We start from the raw sequence: 25938 nt of genomic DNA on the forward strand, positions 1-25938 counted from the left end.
TCTCCAGATGCTGACACCAAGCTGTAGCTAGTAAAGGAGGAGCTTAACTGCTCATCTTTCCATAGCAAACAGGCTCCTTGGAGCCCAGGAGGAGGAAAATCTGGGGAAGCGGGAAGAGGTGATCCAGGGTTAGGGCAACACAAAATAACACTACAGAGCGAGGAACGAGAGCTGTGTAGACCAGATATGGCTGAGACATCTCTCATCCTATCTTCCAGCATCCTCCAAACATCTGGAGGCTGTTTCAATGGGCTCTGGTATGGGCAGAATTTATGTGGTAGGAAGCTAGGAAGAGCTCTTTTGATACCATTTGTCTTAGTTTGGGTTTCTGTTGTTGGGATGAAACTCAAACAGGGCAGGAACTTGGAGTCAGGAACCTGGGGGCAGGAACCTGGAGGCAGGAGCTGATGCAGAGGCCATGGAGGGTGCTGCTGACTGGTTACTTTTTCTGGCTTGCTCAGCCTGCTTTCTCATAGACTCTAGGACCACCAGCTCAGGGACGGCACCACCCACCATGGGCTGGGCCCTTCCCCTTCATTCCATACTTAAGGGAACGCCTTACAGTTGGATCTCATAGACATTTCTCAGCTGATGAACCTTCCACTCTGAAGACGCTAGCTTGGGTCAAGTCAGACAAAACCAGCCCATACACCCTTCTATCAACTGGTTAGAAATCTTTTCACTTGAATGACCAACTACTGGCTTCATAAACATTATGAACAGCCACCAACATCACAGGACCATTTGAGACTTCTCTGGTCCCTGTTTTTAAGGACCACTGACTTTTATGTAGGGGAAGTGTTTGGGCATCTCTACCTCCTGAGAAGGGCTATTATATAAGACCCATGGGTGCTTCTGTCTGTCCCTCAGTTACTTCAGTAACTAGGCAGAGTAAGGGCCAATTCTCACTGAAGCTGACGAGAGACCAGGCTCAGGGGGACATTCAGAGTAGTGAGGTTGAAAGGCTGTTTCTACTTTGAGACTTCAAGCAGTATTCCTAGCTCCACAGAGGCAACCTTATTGAGGGAAATTTATTATTTCTTGTTCTTTGTTTTGTTTGTTAGGGAACAATCTTATGCCTTTAATTTTTACTTTATGACATTTTAAATTAGTTTTAATTAAATAGAGGACCTGTTCACAGTGAAAAGTCCAGGGAAAAACCCTCTATTCCCGCATTTTCCAAGTTGCTTTCCTAGTATTCAATTAGTCATCTATCTAGCATCTATATCTATCTATCTATCTATCTATCTATCTATCTATCTATCTATCTATCTATCTATCTATGTACCTACCCACCTATCTGTCATCAGCCTGCCCATTTTTAGACTCCCTTCAAAAGTTCAAATAGAAGCAGAGTGTGGCAATGAAGATCTATTCCCACATTCCAGAGGCTGACACAGGGGAGTCTCTGTTTAAGGCCAGCCTAGGCTATATATGAAGACCCTACTTTACAAGGAAAACAAAACTACCAAGGCAAATGGAGTGATGCCTTTCTGTCACCTTGCTGTCTCCGTGCTTAATGTATCAAGAGCTCTGTTGTAACTCTATACAGTAACCCCTGTTTTACACTTGCCCCCACAATATGAATATATAGTGATATATCGGACAGTGCCATTGGTAGGTGGTTACCAACACCCTTTGTTGAACAATAATATCTTTATTGGTTGAACAACCCCCAGTAAAGCATCTCTGTGCATGTAATTTTATGCACCTTTGCAGGTATAACTATGTGATATTGGGGAGTATATCATTATTGTAACTGTACTTCCTTCCTGGCAAGCTTCTCCAACCTTGAAATCTCTATATTAACCTGAATGCCTTTTGTTTGCTAAACAGCACTCGGGTTGAAGGGGTCCTGAGTAGCTTATAGATGGAGAATGGTCACTAGAAAGACCAAAGCATGACTTGAGTTGGGACTTTTGTTCCTGTTCCAAACCCCCAGAGAAGGAAGAATGGCCACAAGTTGAGTTGATTACCAAACCAATGATGCAACCAACCACATCAGAGTAATAAAGATTTAATAGAATCCTTAAAATATTTCATTGAGCGAGTCCCTGGGTGGCCAAGCATGGTAGGCTCACAGATGGTGAAACCGGCCTGCTCCCTTACCCTGACCTTTGCTTCTCTTTCATCTGCTGCTTTGTAAACCTTTATAACATGCTCCGTGTTTTCCTGAGCTCTCTGAAATGTTCTAGGGAACTGCTTGTGTTAGTTACTCTTCTCATTGCTACAACCAAATAACCGACAGAAGCAAAGTCAGGAAGAAGGGTTTGTCTGGGCTCACAGTTAAAGAGTAAGTCATCATGGCCAGCTATCCTGGCATCAGGCGCTTGAGGAAGATGGTCACAGCATCTGGGAAGGAAGCAACAAGCTATGCTACTTCTGTGGAGTTTCTCCTCCTTCTGTGTCTGGAATCACAGCCAGTGGAACGGTGGTGCCCACAGTTAGGATGATGGATTTTACCACTTCAGTTAACCCAATCTAGAAAGTCTCTCAGTCTTCCAGAGGTTTGCCTTCTAGATAATCTAGACCATGTCAGGCTCATAATCCAAATGAACCATCACATTAGTCAGACTGCAGGGAACCGTGGGAGCCTCAGTCTTTACATCTACAGCCCTGTTGCTTAGATGTATGATGGACTGACTGGGACTGGCATCTGAAGCAGGGCAGGCTTGGGGACTGAGGCCTTAACCTGTGGGGTTGAAGGCTACCTCCAGGTTTATGGTGTCCATATGAGAGCCGAGTTGAATTAGGGGCCACTGGTTTGGTGTTCACTCCAGACTTGCTTTGCCAGTGTTGAAGTAGCCCCCTTTCTCACTTGTCAGAAAGTCCTGCTGACCATGAAAGAGCAGGGGAAGCACGTTGGGCTTTGCTCTATTACCATACTGTGGAATTAGGTTCTTGCTAGTGAAATTAATATAATTTCTGTCAGGGGAGTTCCTGGTCTTGGTTCTGGAATGAGAAAACGTCCTGTTGTGTGACCTTCCCGTCCCTTTTTACCCCTCCCCCACCCCTGCCTTTGGCCTGTTGAGTTAGTCCAGCACCGTAACTGATCTCATTTCTGCTTATTGCCCAAGGAGCCTCGTTATTGACCATGGAAAGTTGTTCCCTCTTTTCATGGGTGCTCTTCTTCCCCTACTCCGCCTCCAGCCTCTATTAAGCCAGAAGCTGGTGTAACCCAGGTGCTGTTAGGTCTGGGGCTGGATCCCAGCATCTCCATAGTAACAGCTATGCTCCGAAGCAGCCAAGTGTGGCGTTGTCCTGCACTCCAGGGGTGCGAGGAAGTTGATAAGACCTGAGTCCCCCGGATTCGTCTGTGCGGCCAGCAGGAATTTTGCTAAGTGTCAGTACCATGCTGTTCAACCACAACCTCTAAAACCTCATGGGTATTTAAATTTAAACTTTAGCTGGAAAAATCTCCAACCTTTACAGAGGAATTCCAATGCGAGTTAATCTGAAATCCGCCCCCACTGGATTTATGAGAGACTCGGTTTTACGCATTTTAAAAGGAAACGATGCTTCATCAAAAGACTCAGATGCTGTCCTGTTGAGCTGTGATATAGAGGATGCGTGACATTTCTGTGTGGCAGAGTATGTGCGAACTTCCCCTTCTATATGAATCTTGGGATGTTCCCTCCCACTGGGGAGCATAAGGGAATACATTTGGTCTCTCAATCCTGACAGATAGGGCCAGTTATTCAAATTCTCCCGTTTCAAACTTGAATTCTTGATCCAGTGATTAAAAAAGAAAAGGATGAAGACAGGGGCTTCCAGCAGCCATGGCGGTGAATCCAGCCATTATTCTGCTACCTGAACTCCATCAGTTCCTCATCGGCTTCCGTTGCCCAGGGTTTGTTGGGAAGCACACAAGGACTCTGATACACACGAAAACAAACAACCCCACATCTGGGAAGCCTGATTAGTGTAGCAGAAGCATCAGCTGTTGATAACAAATGCCCTCTTTTCAGCTTGTCCTTCAGAGGGGAGCTGAGGATAGAGGTCACGGAGATCAGGCTGTAAGTAGCCGGTCCCTCAGTATTGGGTGTGGTCCACAAGAAAAGGCTGCACAGCGTCCGTACTTCAGTCACCTGCAGCTTCTTCTTCACTCAAGAGGAAAATCAGGGAAGTCCCTAATCATCCCCTATCCTATTCTGTTTACACCCTGGGAAATGTTTGAGCTGAGGTGTCGGTGGTAGGTAGGCCTCAAGCTGACAGCTAATGCTACCCGGAGTCCATCCAGTTCTGTAGATGATGGTTCTGTGGAGACACACACCTCGCAACTGGAAAACTTGGACTGTCACTTACTCTTGTGTTTGCTAGACGCCATTTTAACCATGAAAACTCAAATACTCATAGAATTTTTGCATTAGGGGGCACCCAGTTGGCAGAAGGACAACCAAGTATGTCTTGTGAGACTGCTGTACTTTCACAGGCGGGCAGGAGCCTTGGGATTGCAGAGGAAGCTGTAGCAAAACTCAGAGCAGGGCTGGAGCCTCTTGACTGGTCTCTACTCTCAGCAAACAGAGCCATTACCAAGTGAACTAAACGAGCGAGAGGCAGGGTAGATTGACTTCTGAAGAGGCTGAACAACTTGCATATGCACAGGAGAATAAATCAATCTCTCTCTCTCTCTCTCTCTCTCTCTCTCACACACACACACACACACACACACACACACACACACACACACACACACACACAGCATAGCAAAGGTAAGTTCCACTGCAGAGGAATGTCAGTTATCAGATGGTGACAAGAGACAGAATTAAACTGCTGTGGCAGCTATGTGAAACCAGATCAGAGAGGTGATCTGATTAAGCCTCAAGATGGAGACTGTTTACCCAGCTCAAGTCTGTAATCGCCTGGCCTCGTCTACTGCTGATAAAGTAAAGTCATTGTATGCTGACGGAAAGGAAAACACAGGGAAACCCTTTCCCTGGTGACCCACTCCCGGAGCAGGACACTGGTGGCTGAAGACGAGATGTGAAGAGGTACCACTAGTTCTGCCTCAGGTGTGGCTAGGCCCCTGCTAACACTACTGCTTGTCTCACCTTGTTTCCACTCAGCCAGGCACATACCTGTCATTTATCTGGAAGGGTTTCCTAGAGAGAAAGAAAGGACACTGGTGATCACAGCTAAAGCATTTCCTAAACAGGACAAGCCTGTCATTTCATCTGTTCTTGCTTCTGTCGCAGCTCTATAAGCACATGGATCTGTAAACACCAATCCTGATTCCTCTGCTTGCTTTTGTAATGTAAGCCTCTTTCTTCATCTGTGAAATGGGTACAGTTGCAAAGATGCTCCTTAGTGTTCTTTGGAGACGGGATGGGATAATCCACTCCGAGAGTAGTAAGAGGCTAGACCCAGGACCATCACCTAATAAATGTCCACTATCACTGTGGCCAGCACTTCAACTTTACCACTGAAGAAACAACTGGATAAAAGTTAAAAGTCACTTCCCCGGGAACTTCAAAACAAATGAACCACTGGTGTGCCGGAGTGGGCTCATTAGCCACTCTAGCACTGGGAAGACAGAGGCGAGAAGGTTGCTTTGAGTTTCTCAAGGACTATCTAGTGAGTTCTCAAGACCAGCTGGGTTACATGATGAACCTTGTCTTCAAAAAACTAAACTGACCCATCCCAATCAAAATAAATACAGTAAGTGAGCTGTGGTCTCTGCACTCGCGTGGTAGGAAGCTCATTAGAGTCGTCAGACACACTGCCTAGTACCTGTTGGAAGTGCAAATAGTAAAAGGGAACCAGAGCAGTGGGAGACAGGTCATGGGGAACATCCTCCCAAGTTGTCATTTTTTCTTAATTAAAAAAATTTTATAAAGTTCAACTATCACCATAGCAAAAATGTATACAAAAGTCTAGTACCCTCCCTAAGTTCAACAGACAAATCAACCTCCATTTTCTTAACTTCTCAAGCATGCATGATATATTTATGCATGTTTTGCTTATTTATCTAGTATCAGAATAAATTTGTTATAAAATGTGTTTAGTCTCTACCAACTGAACTGTAGCTCAGCAAATGGGAGAATGAATAGTTTTAAAAAAAAATTGAAGCACAAATGACCAGTAAACGTATGAAACAGTGATCAGCCTCACTCATCATCAGAGTAATGTAAACGGAAGCTTCATTGAGATTCCATGTCACTCTAGTCAGAATGGCAATCATTAAGAAAACAAATAACAACAAATGCTGGAGAAGACACAGACAAAAGGGGACTCAATGTTGGCTGGACTGGCTTACAGTCCTGTATAAATAAATATGGTTTCTCAAAAAAGACTAAAAAGAGATCTGCCGTATGGTCTTCTAATATCACTCTGAATATTTACCCAAAGGACTCCAGATCAATTTATCATGGAGATACTTGTTCATCAATGTTTGTCACAGCATGATTCACACTTAATTTAGGTACAGAGGAATGGAGAAAAAGATGGGGTATATGTACACAGTAGAAATGGTTTTAGCTCTAAAGGAGGAGGAGTTATGCCATTTGAAGGAAATGGAAAGAATTGGAGATAATCACTGTGGTGGTTTGAATACACTTGGCCCAGGGAGTGGCACTAGTAAGAGGTAGGCCTTGTTGGAGTTGGTATGGCTTTGTTGGAGGAAGTGTGTCACTGGGGAAGGGGCCTTAGAGATCTTCCCCTGGCTGCCTGGAAGCCAGTCTTTCCTTGTTTGCCTTCAGATGAAGATGTGGAACTCAGCTCCTCCAGCACCATGCCTGCCTGCATGCTGCTGTGCTCCTGCCATGATGATAATGGACTGAACCTCTGAACCTGTAAGCCAGCCCCAATTAAATGTTGTCCTTATAAGAGTTGCCTTGGTTATGGTGTCTGTTCACAGCAGTAAAACCCTAGCTAAGACAGTCACATTAAGAGAAATCCATGTATACTTGTAGGGAAGTATCCATATTAACCCAGTGTCAAGCACAATGAGTATACATTAAGAGAATGTTCTTAGAAAATGGTTTTAAATAACAATGACAGCCATTGTGAGATTATTATAGAATCCATATGTTATTAGTATAAGTATTTGAATGCTTGAGAACAAAACTTCAAAACAAAGTCAACTGAAATCATCCTGAAATGTTCGAGTATGTTAAGAAAAGGCAAATATAGAAGTTTAGTATTTTCCTGAGAGACAGGTTTGAAATAAACCTGGAATTACTGCAGGGTTCTGTATCGATACTAGTCCTCCTCAGCACGTTGCATAGCACAAAAGAAGGTGGTTATTTTGATATTTAAGTAGAGGTATCTTCGAATACTTTTTTTCTATAACATGTACTATCCACTTTTAATTGAGCAGGTTGATTTTCCCTTCAGTTTTTATTGAGCTATAATTGATAAAAATTATACATTCACAAAGACCAAACACCATCATATTGCTTAATGTAATATGTATTCAATTTGTGTTTTGTTTTCATTTAATATCTAATATACATAATTTAATTTTTATCTGGATAACTTCATTCTTTAACAATGGCTGCATGGGGGACTGACAGAATTGCTCAATGGGTAAAAGAGCTTGCCACAAAGCCTGGTGGTGTGTTTGGTCCCTGGTACTCAGGTGATGGAAGAAAAGAATTGACTCCCACAAGTTGTCCTCTGACCTCTAGAGATATACCTTGGTGTATCTCCATACATACATTCAGAAAATAATTAATAAATATAATATATAAAAGCGGTCTCAAAGCATTGCTTCATATTCAGGCATCACATTGATGAAACTAATCCTCTACTAGTGACCATTGAGGTTGTTTCACTTCTCTTTCTACATAAACCAACAACCAATTGCCACGTTCCGTGTTTTGTAGATGTATGCCTTAGTTAAGGTTCTGTGTTTGTTTGTTTGTGTTTTTGCTGTGAAGAGACACCATGACCATGACAACTCTTCAGTGAGGCTGACTTATGGTTTCAGAGGTTCAGTCCACTATCATCATGGCAGAAAGCATGGCCGCATCCAGGCAGGCATGGCGCCAGCTGGAGGAGCTGAGAGCTCTACATCTTGTTCTGAAGGCAAACAGAAAACCAACCTCCAGGCAGCTAGGAGGAAGGCCTCTCAAAGCCGTCCCCCACAGTGACACAGTACCTCCAACAGGGCCATACCTCCTGATAGAGCCACTCCTTGGGCCAAGCATATTCAAACCACAACGTCCATGTGTATACCTATTGGAGAATTTTCTTTAATTCATGGGTTATAGTCATCAGCGTGTAAAGGGTATTGCCCATTGTCCAATTGTCTTTCTGAGGGGTGTCATTAATTTACAACCCAATATAACATGTATGAGTTGAGACTGCTTTTTCCACATTTAGATGGAATTGGATAAGCAGCCTTGGTTAAGTGTGATCATTTTTCCTCATTATAAAGTGTACCAGTTAGCTTGAGTGTGTATATATGAGACCAAGGTCACATTAGTTGACATACATACCCTAATGACAATTACCTTTGACATACACACCCTTAAGCAAAGGTCTGCCTTGCACAGTTTGTAAATCACATGAAGGCATAAGAGAAAGCAGATACACAAGCAACAGACTGCTAAGTACAGCCATAGCTGTTCATCGAGGTGCCTCAGAGACTAGTGTGGTGACACTATTTAAAAGATTTGGGTCATGAATTAATTACACGGACTGTTTATTCAGTGGCCTGTATGGTTTGTACTTCATTCATTCAGCGTTAACTTGTGCTAGAAACACAACACAGGTTCAGACATCAGGCATGGAGCTCAGATGTAGGCCGTTCTCGACTGGCTTGTGTATTTATTCTTCACAAAATGGGGAAAAATGCTATTTTAAAAACACATTAACATTCAGGCTTTATGGACCCAATTAACACATTCCTTACAGTTATTATTCTAATTTCTGTCAATCAAGTTTCAAGTTCCTTTCAACAACTTCATCACGAGTCGCTGATGAAGCTGCCAGGTCCTCAGGAATGTTGCTGCTTTCCAAATGCCTGGATGCTAAATCCCGGTCTAACAGTTACCTAAAGTCTATCGTAGCTAACATGCTTTCATAAGATTTTATGAAGACCACATCGGCAACAATAGAAGAGGTTTAGAACCTATCTGTACAAACCTCAGGTGAGCAGAGAAGTTTTTTTTCACTGAGATAAAGGTGGCTTCCAAACCATGTGACAGCTCTAGGCCACTGGCTTCTCCAGGTGGGTGCCTCTGAGGCAAGAGCGGCCTGACCGTTGCTAAATATTGCAAGGAAGCCTCAGGCAAGGACAGGAATTAGGTAGAGAGTAAAGAAAGGAAGCCTGAGAAGAAGCTCCAGTCCATTAATGGTAGAAAGAAGTATTAGGGCCTCCATGTTGTCAGCTCAGTGGCTCACCTGTGATCCCAGCACTCAGGAGGCAGAGGTAGGGGAATTGCACGATCAAGGTTAGCCTTGGCTACATAAGACCCAGTTTCTGAAAACCAAACCAAACCAAACAAAAAACAAACCCCAAAGTGAAAAATAAACTAGCTTAAGAGAGAGACAGAGAGACACAGAGACAGACAGACAGACAGACAGACAGACAGACAAACAGACAGACAGACAGAGACAGAGAGAGGGCACTGGTGGTTCTCCCTCAACAGATGTGAGTACTATACCATTTCATCATGGAGCAGAGGTCAGGAAAGAGCCAGTCTGTGGGGGAGAAGAGAAGCGATTCAAGCCAGTTGGCAATGCTCAGCAATAATGATTCCCAAGAATTCCTCTCAGCCTCATATTGGGCACGTGGCTTTAGCTGCCCTTTGACTCTGGAGTCCTTTGTCCAAGTGTGACAAAATACCAGCGGAGGGTGACCTGAGCTTCAGCCCGCACCTTGGGTCTGGCCTCTGGGAGCAGTGTGAATTCTGACGGCAGAGTGTCCGTCCTATTGTGCATTCTTCAAAGCATTATTGCAGGGATTACCATACCACCACTGGGAGATCAGCACACCGGCGGGCAGATGGTGATCTCTACAGTTTCTAGACGGGAGGACCTTAGGGACCAGGTCAGAAGTGGGGAGGGAAGGAAGGTGGCAGGAACATCTTGAAGCTGTAATTCCACAGTGGTTTTTGTTTAGTTTTGTTTTGAATAAAAAATGAAACTTCCAATAGGCTGTTTTCCCTCCATTCCTCACACCATCCATGTCCCTCAGTACCTGTGACATCACAGGGAAGGGGCGGCAGTTCACGTGCACCAGTGCCAGCATTGGGTAAGGGTTCAGTTCGCCTGGCCCCTTGCTCTTTGTCAGAATTCCCCATATATCTTATGATCCCATATCTCTCACAGAACTTAGGCTTGAAAAGGACCTTGGAGGGTGTCCAGTCCAACCCTCCCAATATTAGGAGGGTGCAAAAAAACCACCAGAAGGTAGAAAAACACATCATGGACGGTGCCTAAGGAAGAGGGACGGTTTTCAGATGTGAAAACCAGGCTCAATGAATTTGAGAGTGTGTGTTTGGAGAGGGGTGCTCATTTTCTGCTGAGCTCCTGTTTTGACAGTGTATAGGGCACATAGTTAAATTTCACGTACGTAGCACAGCTAATTATAATCTTGTAAAAGTCACAAAGAGAATTTGGCAGCTAAAGGAACAAAATATATAAGGAAGGAAATATGACAGATACTAGTAAGTTTTTTTTTATCCTTTGGAAAGAAAAATAAACTTTTCAAAGAAGTGTTATGGGCAGTGTCAGCAATGCTGGATTAACGTAACACAAGTTCACACATTCTATGTAAGCGTGGCTCTCCAGGAACCATTTCAACCCTGCTTTCCCCGGTTCTTCTGACCTCTGGGGCTCCCTTTGCATTTTATCTCTTTGCCACACTTGGGATCCTGTGTGAGGTGACGTATCAGTTGGTTGATGCTTTTATGATTTTTTTTTTCTCTTTCTCTGGTCATGGCTCCTGCAAGGCCCAGGATTCTGGACATTTCAAAGACTTTGGCGTTCAGGCACACAGTTGCCCCTTGTTAAGGGTGGAATTGTTTAAATCCATGGCCAATGACTTGGCTCCATGTTATGGGAGGAAGCTGGGCTTGTGCTGTAGCTCCCAAAAGGGAAGAGACAGCTTATAAGCAGTACATCTGCTCGCTCTGCAGCTGTTAACACGAATACAGAGACTTACTGGATTTCATCTATAGTCGGCCAAACCTGATAGTTTGTTTTTCTTTCCTTTTCCTTTTTTTTTTTTTTTTTTTTTTTTTCTTTTTGAAACAGGATTTCTCTGTGCATCCCCGGCTGTCCTGGAACTGGATGTGTGGACCAGGCTGGCCTTGAACTCACAGAGACCCACCCAGCTCTGCCTCCTAAGTACTGAGATTAAAGCCACCACAATTGGCTTCACACCTAATGTTTTGTAAGGTTTTGGACGCCCTGGTGCCCGAGCATCTAAGAAGAACTCCTACAAACCTATACACCAGCTAGGTCTGTCTTCTTCCAGTGATCGAGAGTGCAAGAGGCCAGTGTTTTTCTTTCAGTTTCTTCATCCCTCCTAGAACGCCATACCTGGGCAGCCCACCACCCACTCAGTAAGTGGCTGTGTGACATCTGTGATTGCTTAGTCCCAGCCTTTCTGCTCAGTTCCATGGGGATATCAGCGCTGGTACTAAAGTCACCCCTTTCTGCTCCCCTGCCTCGGCCTGGGTAATTCATTGCTTTCCCTGCCTCAAACCACAGTCTAATCAGCATCCGACAGAGCCTTCTCAGCGACAGCTCAATGCACAGGGCCCTTAACTCCCATCCTTGTTTTTCCATCCACTCCCCTAACTTCGGCTCCACCCCGAGTGAACTCCTTCTGATAACTGGTACCGTTTGCTTTCCCCATCCCTGGCCTGTTGAGATCTGGAAGCAATTGTCTTGTCTGACACTTCCTTCCACAGCTGAACTTGTCCAAATCAACCGTGGTCTCTTGTGCTTCCCTGGCCGTTTATTTTAATTCCGAAATGGGCCTTGACCTCCCCCTCCCCCTCCGTCCTGTGTGCTTTGTTTGTTTTACATGGGTGCGTGCCAATATAAAATAAGAAAATGTCAAGTTAGGGCTCTGAATAGTTGTGTGGGGGGAGAGGAGGGAGGCGGGGGGAGGGGAGCAAAGATCCAAGAGGGTAGACAAGAAGGATTGAGTTTCTTGGAAACTTCGGCCTAACAGAGCCGAAGACCCAGACCAGATGTCTGCAGAGCTAAATGGGCGGGCCTTGTCTCCATAGTAACCCGTTTTTATGAAAAATAACCCCTCCCCCAATGACCACAAGTTCTTTAGCAATCTTTTCCTTTAAGATTTTAAAAGAATCTTTATTTTGTTTTCGGATAAAATATAGTCTAATTATTTCCAAAGGTACAATTTGACATTAAGTACGTTCATACAAAAAAAAAGATACAGTTGTACGCTAAAACATACATTCATCATCATGTAACAATCAACGCTCTTTCTAGAATTTTCTTGTTCCAATGGAAACTCCGAACCTATTTAAACAAAACAAACAAACAAAAAACAAACTCCCACAAACTTCTTTTTTGCTCCCTGACAGCTTCTCTTTTATTTTTCTCTATGGAGTTGTGTGTTCTAGAGTCTGAAGCTCAATTCGGAAGCTTGGTTTCTCTAGCTGAACAGGACTGCACAGAAGCCTTATGTGCTACTCTGAGATTCTGATAACCCCATGGCGGGTAGGACGGATCCTTGAACAATCAGAAACAGTCGTGAGTCACCTGAGTTACTCATTCTGCTTCCAGCAAACAGCTTACGCCATCTCCATGCCCGGCCCTTTTTTCTTTCTGTCGTCATTTGTGATGTTTTCCAAAGTTTTCTAGAGACTGCTTGTCACTTAAGAACGTACCAGTTACCCTGCTTGTGACTCCCATTCCAGGTCATTTTGTTTTGTCCTTTTGAACATTTGAGGCAGGGTCTTCCTGTGTTGGCCAGGGTGCTCAGAACTTACCTCACCACCTCCTGAGTGCTGGGGTTGTATAGCTGTACACATCTGGATGGTTGGTTGTGGAGACAAATTCTCTTTACTCTTAATTCTAAAGATAAAATACACACAAAACATATCCAGTTTTAAAGATATAGTCTGGTGGCATTGGACACATTGTTGTGACATCACACCCCCCCCCCCCACACGCATCTCTAGTGGAACTCTGAACCAACTGAGTATAAACCCTGCTACCTGCCCGCCCCAACCCCACAGAAGAAATGGGATTGTGTACCCCAAGGGAGGAGATGTGTAAAACTTGTCATTTCAGACAACCATTTTGACATGGCTGGATCTGTACAGAGGTTTAAAGCCCAGAGAGCTCCTAGTTAAAGGCCCACCTTTTGTGAATTCTTTATAGTGGTTAAGGAAGCCACTTGGATAAAACGTATCAATACTGAGAGTTACTTCTCAAGAAGTTACATGGTTGCTACTTCCTAGAGTTCCAGACTGTGGATTCTGAAAGGCAATGAGTTCCCTGAGGGGAGGGGAGCGGCTGCCTGACTTCCGAGTGGGTTCCTCTGGGCTCTCTTCAAAGTTTTAGAAGGAGTCTTTTCCATAGCATCTCTCCATGTTGCAGTCAGGAAATCTGTTATTATCTTCGTTTTTTGCTTAGACAGAGGTAAGGAAAATAAATGGCTCTCCCATCTTGAGGTTGTTTGGTTTTGGTTTTTGTAGTTGTTGTTGCTGTAGTTGTGGGCTTTTTGTTGTTTTTGATTGTTTATTTTTGAAGTAGGGCTTCTCTGTGTAGCCTTGGCTGTCCTGGAACTAGCTCTGTAGACCAGGCTAGCCTTCATCTCACAGAGATCTGCCTGCCTGTGCCTCCCAAGTGCCGGGATTACAGACATGTGTCTCCATGGCCTGTTCTAATGAAATCATTTTAGACAACTCATTTTTTGTCTTCTCTGGAATTCTGCCACTCTTTTCTGAGTCAAGCATCCAACAGACACTGTACAATGCTCGGAAAATTCTTCTCTTGATAAGTCCTAACTTGTTCCCTAATGTGCTCCTTAGGGACAAGAACCTTTGATTTAGCATTTGCCTTATCCAACCCCAAACCTGGCAATCATAGCAGGCTATCAGCCATAATTCCAGGGGCTTCTAACCAGAAAGAATGTCTGGTTAAAGTCTTCCTGAGTCAGGAGGTCCTGTTCTAGAACCCCATGACTTTAGGAAGGCTTTGTGTTCTCGTCTATGGAGTATTAGCGATGCTTTCTCTGGAGGGTGGCTGTGAACAGTAGTGGTAGATGCTTGCTTGACCTACAATCCACAACTGTATATAGAAAGGGTTGAATTCTGTCTCAGCATTATTTTGTTGACCATGCATGCCTCTGGTGCACTGTAAGTATTGACAAGACTTACCTTATCGACTTATTCAACAGCTAATAAATGTGGGAACACAGAGGGCCACAATGAATCATAAATTGCTATTGTATCCAGATATACACATGAACATGACATACACATACATATACACATACACATATGGAGTGTTTCCACTTAGACATTTTAGCACCACTGTGTTTCTAGGTCTAAAATGGAAGGCGCTATTGGAATCCGAAGCTTCACAGCTCTTCATCTCTACTGCTACTTGTCAATGTCAGCTTTTCTGCTCAGATGAGAAGATGTCCTGGGACTCAGACACCCAGGAACCACACAGCTCTGAGGCGGGACAGTGTCCCAAGGAAAGGCATCCTGAAATATGGAGCCCAGGAACCACAGAGGTCTGAGAGGAAGCCTCCTCAGCAGAGGCACCGCAATCCCCAGGGGAGGGAATCCCCGGGGGGGGGGGGGGGAATCCCCAGCTGAGCTCAGGAGCTCAGGAGCCTCAGCCTCTCTTCCTCTTCCCTTCTTCTCTTCACTGCTTCTTGTCTTCTTCCACTGAGTCACAGAATATAGCAAATTTCATGAAAGTGATTTATTGGAGAGTCCAGGGAGAAGAGGGATGAATCCAAGGGTGGCTGCCTGTACTCCCTGGAGGGAGCACACAGTACAGTGCTTATATAGAGGTTCTTGTGGGGTGGACTTTCTAGGGTAGAGATTTTCAGGGTGAGGATTGGTGGGAGCTCAAGACCCCAGCTTCAGGAGCTCAGGGATTGGTGGAATTTCCTGTCCAGGGACTGGTGAGTTTTGTTCAGACTTTTCAGTTAAAATTAGCATAAATTGGGGAGGGTCCTGTTGAGGGGCTGGAGATGATCTTTGTGACAGTTATGGCAGTTAGGGAGGTCTCAGAGAGGGACCTAGGTGTAGGAGGGCCTCAAGTGGGGCTGGGGGTGGGAGTGGAGTTGGGGGGGTGCTGGCTACTTTGTTGCCAAGAGGGTATACAAAGTTTACAAAGTATACAAAGTTTACAGAGTGCTTCTGCTGCAGAGAAAGTCTTTCCTGCCACGTGAGTGGCATGAATATCTAACAAAATGACCCTGTCAGTTCTTACCCCTCGGGTTGATATTCTCTTCATCATTCTTGACACTATTTCTCCTGCTGTCTTCCCCATTCCTCAGCAGGATGTGCTCTTTAAAACATGCTTGGGTTCAGGCGGGAGACCAGTGCCTTTTGCTATGGGAGAATTACTATGAAGTCAAGTATGTAGGGAACATACTAGGTACAGTTTGAAGTCACTGACCACCAGACTCTGTTGGAGACCCTATAATTATTGTGCTGTTTTCCTCATGTGAGTCATCTGGGAAAGAGGGACCCTGAACTGATGGATTATCTCCATCCCTTTGACTTCTGAAAGTCTGTTGAAGGCATTTTCTTGATTAATGTGGGAGGGCCAAGCCCAGTGTGATACCCCTGGGCAAGTGGTCCTTGGTTGTATAAGAAAACAAGCTACGCAAACCAGTAGCAACCTCTTTTTCTACCTCTGTTCCTCTTGAGTTCTTGCCCAGGCTTCTTTCAACAACTGACTGTAAAGGGGATGTGTCCGACAAATAAATTCTTTCCTCAGCAAGTTGCTTTTTGTTGTGATGTTTATTATAGTATCAGGAAACAAACTAGTATATTAAAGTGTAAAGGCAGGTGTTCCATAGGCTGCGAATCTCATATTTTCTGCTATGACATTTTTGCCAGAACTCTCAGGACTTCTAAATGTATATCTGTCTTCGCATTCAATATAGTGGAGGATGCTAGAATCCGTTTCACTTTGCTTGTGTGACTGTTTAGGAAGTGTTGGTCTGAACTGTCCGTTCCATGGGAGTGGACACTGTATTTGCTGTCAGCTACCGGGCTATCCAGGGCTGAGGAGGATAAGGGAAGTTAGTATCAGTTTAATTCAACACAACAAAAGAATAGAATTATTCCAGGAGCCACTCGACACTCTGCATTTCACATTTCTAAATCTTTAACTCCATTATTGAAGATAAAAGGTTCAGGGCATATTAAACTCATACCTGAGTAGTCAAGGGCATAGATTTTTAGTTCAAATCCTGAATTTCTACTTACTGTGTGGTCTAATTATTAAGTTCTCCAGTGTAGTTCTAAGTTTCCTTGAGTAGTACATAAAACTCTTGGTACACAGTAGGAATTCAATGAAAACCAGTAATTATTATTAATCAAATGCTTGGGGTGAAGGCTTCACAGAGTGCAAATTAGTCTCCTATCATTCTCTCCATGTAAAAATAATGGATGTGTGACCCGGAAGACTCAGAAAAGGGAGCTGCTTAAATATCAAAACCACCCCCTTTAAATTCGGAGTTCTGGAAATCTCATTTTCTTGGTTTGGAGAGAAAAACACAAATCAATCTTTGGTGCTACATCTCCTAATTCTATCTGAACTGTATTTTCTAAAAGCTGTCACATGATACACTTGACACATGTTTACAACTACATATTCTAGAAGCAATTTCCATTTTGATGTGCTGTTTCACAGATCGTGTTACTGGTGAGTTGGGCAGAATGGAAAATAAGACATCGGGCTGACATCTTGGCTAGATGAAAATACAGATGAATGGGACACGGGAATTCACTCAGGGCTGTGAGGACAGATACTGTAAGTTGAATGGTAATTTCATCAGAATATGCCAGAAGACACAGGCAAATTGCCAGGCTGAGATCCAACGAATGCGAATACATTGGCTCTTGCTGTCACAACGGATTGTCAAATTTATTTTCCTGAACAAACAGTCTTATGGGCTCATAAACTGGATTGGAAGAGAAAGAAGAATTCAAGACTATTGGTTAGGAGTCAAGTTGGTCAGATGCCTAACAGCACATTTGGTGTGCAAATCCACAGACCTCAGAACAAAAGTGTGAGTGGGCTCATCTTGGTTACCTTTGGAGTAGATTGAAAAGGCACTTAAGATAGGGATTTAAACATCTACATTCTTCTGATTTTCACTTAGCTATCATCATCTTAATAAGTCACTTTTTATATTTCATTTGTTGGATGTGTAAAATGAGATTTTTTTATCTTGATTCACAAAGCTAATTGAATAGAATAAATGGATCATCTCTGGAAAATATAAAGCATGTGTGTTCTTATTGTATATGTCTCCTGTGACTTACTCCTTCCTCCCTTCCTCCTTCTGTGCCTTCTCCCTCTCTCTTCTTCCTCCTTCTCTCCCTCCTCCACTTGTGTATGTGTGCATGTCCCTATGAATGTATGTTCCAGGGATCAAACTCAGATCATCAGACTTAGCACCACACCGGTCCCCCTTCTTCCCCTAGAGCACCAGAGTTCTTAACTTGTGAGTCACCACCCCTTTGGTGACACCCCAAAGTGGGGGAGGAGGAGTCAAACAGCTCTTTCACAGGGATTATACATCAGATATCCTGCATATCAGATATTTATATTACAATTCATAACAGTAGCAAAGTTACGGTTATAAAGTAGTGATGAAACTAATTTTATGGATGGGATCACCACAAGATGAAACACTGAATTAAAGGGGCCATGGCATTAGGAAGGTTGAGAATCACTGACATGGAGAGACTGGAATAAACTGTAAGAAAGAAGTTAATCTCATGAGCATGTTTCTTGGGCTGGCGATATAAATTAGGGTATTAATAACATTGCTGATTTATCTGCTTTATGCATAACTATTATTTGAAACAGGAAGGTCAAATTCCATCAACTATTAAGACAAGGGCTTGTGTTGTTCACTATAGGAAATATGGAAAGACCCACCAATTAGAATTTTACGATAAATCGATGTGAGTTGGCCCTGATCTAAAATAGTTTGAATATAGGATGTTTATCAGTGTTTCTTGTTCCTGCCGAATAAAAAAGGACCCAGTCCATTCGCTTAGTCTCTAGGGCAGGCTCTTTTCGGTAGCTAATGGATAAGAGTGTGAGATACAAATAATCAAATGATTCAAAAATATTTTTAAAGGCTCTAGAATTGAAGTCCAGATTAGTCTGAATCCAAAGATTACTATGCCACATTGTATTTTATTTTATATTGGCCTGTGAAGAAGTTTAAATCTTCCTTTTACTAGTGGAAAGTTAAACTTTGGGGTTGACAAGTTCTACATCCTGATAGACGGACTTCCTTCCATTTTCAGTCATGAGTTACCCTTGACTTCTACAGTATAACTGGCCCCATAATTGCACTAGACCAGTTTGCTCAGGCAGAGCCCTGCCAAGACCACTCAACAAAAGTGGGCGTAGGGGTAGACAACTGTTGGGAATGGTGTTTGTTGTTTTAATTCGCTGTTGATGGTTTATTGCCAGTGTATGCTAGCCTCATCAGGATGTAGGCTATGCCTGCAGCCCTACAAACCTAAGTCTTGTGCCAGTCAGAGCTGGCACCCGCCCTCCATCCTCACCTCAGTGTTCCAGGCAGACAGTGGTGGTGGGCCGGCCAGGGTGTGGCCCCCAGTGCATGTGGGAGGTGTGTCATACTCTGGTGATTGCCTCTGTGCCCACATCCTGTTAGTCTGCAGGACTGTATGAGCATCACAAATATTGACCCCAATTTTCCTAAGTGTAGGCTTCTCTCTGTTTATTGGCTGAGCAGCTTGGAAGCCACACATGTGGGTGAGCTTGCTCAGCCCAAAGTGCCTTCAGCTAAAGGTGGTCAGTGGAAAGTGCTCTGCTTCAGACAGAAGTAATATTTTATGCCTAGAAACCCATGCCCAGGACCCATGTTGATCAAAACTCTCGAATGAAGGCTTTGGTTTCTTGTTTCTTAAAAGAACTTAGGTATTAGTAACTTAAACATTAGGGTCGGCTGTCTGTGTGTTGGTAATACTCTCCGAGGCCCTTCTTCATGAAGCATACTCTCTTGGCTCATAGATCTTCATATATACATTACATTCTCTGAGCCAAGTGGGCATGCCTATAGTTCCAGCCCTTGGGAAGTGAAGGCAAGAGGGCCAGGAGTTCAAGGTCATCTTCAGCTATATAGAAAACTCAAAGTCAGCTTAAATTTCCATGACTCCGTTCCTCCCTGAGCTGCTCTCCTTTGTCTTCCCCAGCTATGTGTTGCCTGGTATGGAGGGACCTGGGTCTGGACAACAGATAGTTGATGTCATTGCTACCTGTTAACAAAGGGATGATCTTGGGACGGTGCTCTCACCTGTGTGATAGCAATCATAATAACACCCGTGCTGCAGGCTCCCGGGGATTCGTGAAGTAATGCAGCCACTCTGCGAGAGCTCCTCAAATGCGTGCTGTCTGTGGTCATCGCTCTCTGGCTTGTGTGGGCTTGCCGAGCATGGGAGACGACACAGGGGTCATGGGATTTGCATTCGTTTTCAAGTCCAGTGCCACATGTGTGGCCCTCTTTGAAGTTTTCCCTTGCCTGGAGATTGCAAAGTGAAGTATGCTTTCTTGAAACTGCATTTATTTACTTAAATGCTCACTGCACGTGCTCGTTGCCCAGCACATGACAAAGCACACACGCAGGGGGACGACTTGTGGTGTAGGTTCTCTTCTTCAACCAAATGGGTCGAGGAATCAAAGCCACAACACCAGACTTGGTGGTGAGTGCCCTTGTCCACCGAGCCATCTTCTAAGCTTGATAACGTGGCCTTTTGACTTGTAAAATGTGTTTTGAATTTTAGCTTAACTGGAAGCTTTCAAATGAATGTCTCGATTTTCTGTATTTTAACAAACAACAAACAAACACAAACACCTTAGGATTTAGTAACATTAAGCCAGGTACTCATGTACTGACTCTAATCCACAGAGGTGCATCTCAGTGACATGTTCTTTCATTTCATAACCCTGGTACATATTCACTGAGCATGTCCAATAATACTGTTTGAGACAGTGGGCACAGCTCTAAGTGTAGCACTTGGGAAGTGAGACCTGAGAATCTGGAGTTCAAGGTCAGTCTTTGCTACATAGTATATTCAGTGCCAGCTGAAGCTACATAAAATCCTTTAAAAAACACACTGACACATTGAAAATAAAAATAAATATATTTTTATCTTAGACCTTGCAGGCATCCGGATTTGTAGGTGACCCCTTCTGATGGTTGAGCTGGGTGGATTTGTACAGTCTATTTCTGGAGCAGCTGCTCTTGGCTTTCTTAACGCTCACGTGACCCTCACGTTATGGTGATCCCAAACCATAAAAATGTTTTTGTTGTTACTTCATAACTGTAATTTTGCTACTGTTATGAATAGTAATGCAAATATTTTTGGAGGTAGAGGTTTGCCAAAAGGATCACAACCTACAGGTTGAGAACCAGTAATCTAAAGTATTCTGGGACAGAGGAAGGGACTAGGGAGGAAAGCTTGTATTTGGTTTTGTACCAGACAGCTGTGCTCTGTTGTAACAGACCCACAACATTGTTATCCTCTCCTTACAAACACAGGCTTGTTGAGTAACTTGCTCAAGGTCAAGTAACTTGCTACAAAGAGGCAGAGCAGGTCCTTAAAAACAGCCACTTAGGACACCAAGCGTATTTTCTGCTCATTACACTGTGAAAATTAGCTTATCAAGAGATTTTGATGGCGTAAGTGGTCTGCTGTTTGTTATTGGTGTGACATTCTCCTGGAGAGAGGAGGGTGTGGAAAGGAGGGTGTACAGGTGTGAGCCTCAGGGCACAGGTTGGAATACCAAGGTTGGGGCCACCTCCTTTCGTGGTGACTAGGATCTGGCTCACCCTAGTGTTTATTTTCTGAATGATCAGCCATCATCCCCCAAGTGAGGTAGTATGCCCCAAGAAAGATTTGAGCCTCCAGTTTACCGGTCGCCCTAGACTACTTAGCCAGCTCTGGAAAGCCAAGGGGCAAGTCAGAGAGTTTGAGCAAGTGGAAACAGGATGTGCTCCATCCTGAAGGTAATTAGATACCCAGTGTAGTAAACGGTAATGAGGCGGGTGAAGTCTCACCACAGAAGGGCTTCTGATTGGCTGACTAATGCTTTTCTTACCTGGGTAAATATTTTGCAACAGTTACCTGGGTGAAAACCAGCTTCCTGTAAAAGGGTTGATTTAAAAATCAAAACAAAGCCCAGACTCTTGTGGGTTGAGTGCTCCGTACTGTGTAATTATTTCCCAACTAATGATACTGACTCAACTTTATGCAAAGGGAAGATTCAGGAACAGTTCTTAATGGCTGAGGCATACCCTAAAGTGCACGCCTATTGCCTAAGAGCTTCAAAGGTGAGGACAATTTTAATTACTTAAGCAGAATTCATAGCTGGTGAAACCATTTTTTTAAAAAAAAAAGCCGTTTAATTTAATGTTTATAATATAGTAGTATTTTGTGTGGTCTTAGGAGCCAGAATAGCCTGGGCCTAGAAACTTCTTTTTGAGACTTTGTTTTCAGTTACGTAAGTAATGTGATGTTGATTTTTGATTGGTGTTGGAAAAAAAATCAAATGAGATTATGTCCAATTCAGACAAGACACATTTTTGAGTGACAAGCCTGAGCTAGGCACAATGACAGATACTAGGGACAAAAATGAAATAGTCTGTGAATCCCAAAGTGGTACTGTGGCGAATTTTTCTTTATCTTTTTTTATCCTTCTCCTCTTCCTTCTCATTTTCATCATCATCATCTTCTTCATCCTCACATCATTGAAAGTGTGTTACCTTTTAAGTCTAGCTTATTTTTCTTAGCGTGATGACTTCTAGCCCCACCTATATTTTTTCTGTTAACACTTTCATTCTCTGAGTGGATCTAAATACAAAACAAAATTGCGTTCCACTTTACGATCAAATAAAACTCCATTTGCATAGAGTTACCACATTCTCTTTATCCCTTCATCGACTGGCTAGATTCGTATCTTGGCTGTTGTGATTCATGCCGCAGAAAACGCAAATGCGCAATTTTCTCTGTATTATGTTGACTTAGATTCCTCCAGGTGTATGCGTAGGATTGGGATAGCTAGATCACACAGCTTACTTTTAGCTTTCTGAGGAAACTCCATACTGACTTTCGTAGTCCGCGGTCTATAAGGGGGCCTCTTTTCCTGCATCCTTCCGGGCACTTTGTGTCCATTGCTTTTTGCTTTCTTGATGATCTATGTTGGGTCTTGAAGGCTTGCATTGTTCCATCAGAAGCAGGAAGGGAATGGGAGGGGTGCAGGCAGAAGGATTAATGTGTATAGGAGCCCAGCTAGCCCTTTGCCTGTAACGGAAGTGTTAGACGGACTGTGAGCACGGGTAGGGCTCTGCTGAGGAAGCTGGGAAGGTTGGAATGCAGGACAGAGCAGGGCAGGGCTAGGAGAACCGTGGCTGCAGGGTGAGGCACCTAGCTTGCTATAGATTAGAGGCAAAGACACCCCGAAGGAAGGGATATTGCCAAATACCCCAGCGGGAGCAGACAACTGATGGTCCCTTGCTGGATTTGCTATCGTCTGGCAATGCACAGTCGGGCTACGGCTAGTCAGTTCTGGAAAGCAAACCTTTGGCCTTTAGCACTCCAGAATCTGCTCTTCTAAGCAGTGCTGTGCCTCTAGCTTTAGTGATTTTCCAGTGTAGGTTCAATCTCCTTCTCTGGCCAGCCCGAGGCTAACTCTCAGCCACCAGTCACGTGTGTGGGACCTCACGACTCTCATTTGCAGTATAACCTGCCCCCGTCTCCCCCCTAATGCTATTCCCTGGGAAGATCACAGACCAAGGAAAGCCTTCTTTGCTGTGCACCTGAGGACTTGGCTGGCTCTGTTCCCTCTCACACCGCCTGTAACTCCAGTTCCAGGGCATCTGACTCCCTCTGTGGCACCTGCACACAGTGGTACCGGCTTCACTCACTGCCTCACTGTTGCTCCTTCCGCAGGGCCCCGAGAGCCAAATTTCCTTGAATCCAGGACAGACACCTACTGACAACTCTTACCTTCTCCCTCCATTCATGGATCTAGAGCACTGTGGCTGCTCTTAACTTACCTGGGTTATTCTGACCGCTCAAGAAGAGTGTGTGTGATGCTCAATCCAGATCAGTGGAGAAACACAGCACGCAAGCGTAACCACTGGAAGTTCAGCAAAGGAGGGAAGAGCTGGCAACGAAAATGTGCCCCTCAGGAAGAACAAGTGGGAAAATGTATAAGGAACGGTTTTCTCTGAGCTGATGGTAAAATAGCATACTTGACTGAATTTATTACTGTCTACCACTATGTGATTTCTTATGTACTGGAAATGTTTAGACCAATAATAGAGACCCAAATAATGATTGAATATTGTGTGCTTCATACGTATCTATTTGTCTTGCCTTGTTTCAGCTCAATCAATAATCATGTTATTGTAGGTAAGATTTTATGCTATATTTTATATAATATATAATTAATAATAGTAAAAAAGACTGAAAATACATTGCCAAACTATTGATTCCTACATCTATTATTTGTTTTACTTATGTTTAAAATATGCAGGGTTCTCTAAAACAAACAAATAAAATATAATACGGGCAGTTAAATTTTAATTATTGACATTTAGTATAACTATATTCTATGTGATATTCAGTGTAATATTTTAATATAAGTATGTCCCATTTATTGTACTAAAAATTGTTCTTTTTTTACCCAAAATTCAAATTAAGTGAGCACTCAGCATTTTTGTTAGATACTGATTTCTTTATCAGAAGATTAATTTGGAAGGGTATTAAATAGAATCCAAGAAAAAGAAAAGCTGATCCCTGAACTCCAGAGTTTTTGGCAGGACTCTTGGGAGTGGGACGCTGAACATCCCTTCCATCCTGTGTGACCCGTCAGCTGAATCTAGCGTTGTGGCTTTCTTACCACAAACGCCTTTGCTCTCACACAGCCTTAGAGTATCATCAGTTCATTCTCTGATTTAGTTTGAATAATTACCAACTCTTCCTTGTATTTAGTTATTCATTCATAAATTGCTAGGACAACCCCCTTAGTGTCCCTGGCACATCACATTTGATAGTTCCAACATCGTCGTAGAGTGGATGCCACCTTTACAGGACAGAAGGGAAGCTCATGGAGGTTAGTAATCGACCTGAGACCACATGCTTGGTTAGTGATAGGTGCAGGATTCGCATCTCTGATGTTCTGAAGTCTAAGCTCTGGTGGAAATGCAGGCTGTGGTGTGGGGGGAAGGGGAGCACCCCCCTTTAGAGCCTAAGGTATTCTAAGGCCAATTTTACATACTTGAGACCGTTGAAGACCCTTTTTGTTCAAACTGACTCTCAGAATTTAAAAAATAATGACATTGTTTCCCTGAGATAAAAGCTGTGTAACAGTTTCAAAGCTTTATAACAATCAAATACATGTGGTTTTGGCAAACGAGCTTGTGTGTAAATCAATGGCAAAGACCAGCACCTAGAATAGCTGCTACATTTGTGGTCAATTAAGTCTGAGATGGGTACAAAGGAGGAAAATATTCCGGAAAAAATTGGGTATCTACTTTTATAATAATAACAAGAATGACATATTTGGTGTTAGGTCTCAAACTCAGGACAAGGGCTGAGGTGCCTGATTAACATATCAAGGCAGACCTGCCCTCCAGGTTCTCCCAGCATTCCTCAGTCCCTACCTGTTACTGGATATGGCGGACATACCCACCACCTACCCTAAACTTCTCCAGTCCAGGGACTGGCTACTTGCTCCTCTCCCGCTGCCCTTCTCTATATAATCCAACCATTTTGGTTACCTGGCACTCTTTACTCTCCTGGTCTCCTGGCTGTCCCCTCTCCCCTCCCTCCTCTCCTCATCTGGCCCTGTCCAGGGTCATGTTCACTCTGGACTCTCCCAGATGTCACTGCTTCTGGCTGTGCTCTCTCATATCCACAATAAACCTTCTCCTTCACCATACCTGGGAGCAGTCATGGTTTTCCTTTTATATTTCTTTTCATTCACTTAGGTTTATCATGTGTATTATCCACACAAATGAACCTCCAATATATCACAGATCTGTACGTGAGATCAAGTCATAAGGCTACTATGCCATGTAGTCATTTTGACACAAACTAGACACACCTGGGAAGAAAGAGCCTCATTTGAGGAGTTGTCTCCTTCAGATTAGTGTGGGCAGGTCTGTGGAGATCTTCTTGACTGCTGACTGACGGAGGAGGACCCAGCCTCCTGTGGGTGGTGTAACTCCTGCACAGGTCATCTGGGGTTATATAACAAATGTTGCTGGAGGCAAGCTGGTAAAATCACTCCTCCATGGCCTCTGCTTCAGATCCTGCCTTCTGGTTTCTGCCTTGAGTTCCTGACTTGACTCCCTTGATGATGGACTGTAATTCGGAAGCAAAATAAACTACTCCCTCCTAAACTTTCTTTCGATCACAGTATTTTATCAGAACAATGGAAAGCAACTTGGTCAGGGGCTTCTGGGGAAACTTCTTAGGAGGAAAATCTTCGTGAGCTTGAGATAGGCAATAATTTCTCAAATATGACTTTAAACGCCTGAGTATATTGAAGTAGATACATCAGCAGAAGAAAAGCAAATTGAAAGCAAAACTTGGGAGAAGATTCATTAATCAGGGAAACACACATAAAACCATAGTGAGATAATAGAAGGAAGAAGAAGAAACCGAAAGACGCCAAGTGTTGGAGAGAATATGACTTAAGAGCCCCCATAAATAGCTGGAATGTATTTAAACAAGATTTAAACAAGGTTCAATC

At 43.6% G+C, this 25938-nt stretch overlaps 2 long non-coding RNA genes across 2 annotated transcripts; both read left to right on the top strand.

Moving 5' to 3' along the window:
* Positions 1-10883: 10883 nt before the first annotated feature.
* On the top strand, positions 10884-15901 carry LOC148001057 (uncharacterized). Its single transcript, XR_015638356.1, has 3 exons — positions 10884-11516; positions 12539-12681; positions 14484-15901. It is a non-coding gene; the product is annotated as an uncharacterized LOC148001057 (long non-coding RNA).
* A 5445-nt stretch (positions 15902-21346) lies between these two features.
* LOC102556319 (uncharacterized) lies at positions 21347-24597 on the top strand. The gene is made up of 2 exons (XR_015638357.1): positions 21347-21508; positions 23127-24597. It is a non-coding gene; the product is annotated as an uncharacterized LOC102556319 (long non-coding RNA).
* The last annotated feature ends 1341 nt before the right edge of the window (positions 24598-25938 follow it).

The sequence above is a fragment of the Rattus norvegicus genome, chromosome 15 (assembly GCF_021556685.1).
Source record: "Rattus norvegicus strain SHRSP/BbbUtx chromosome 15, alternate assembly SHRSP_T2T, whole genome shotgun sequence".
Taxonomy (NCBI): domain Eukaryota; kingdom Metazoa; phylum Chordata; class Mammalia; order Rodentia; family Muridae; genus Rattus; species Rattus norvegicus.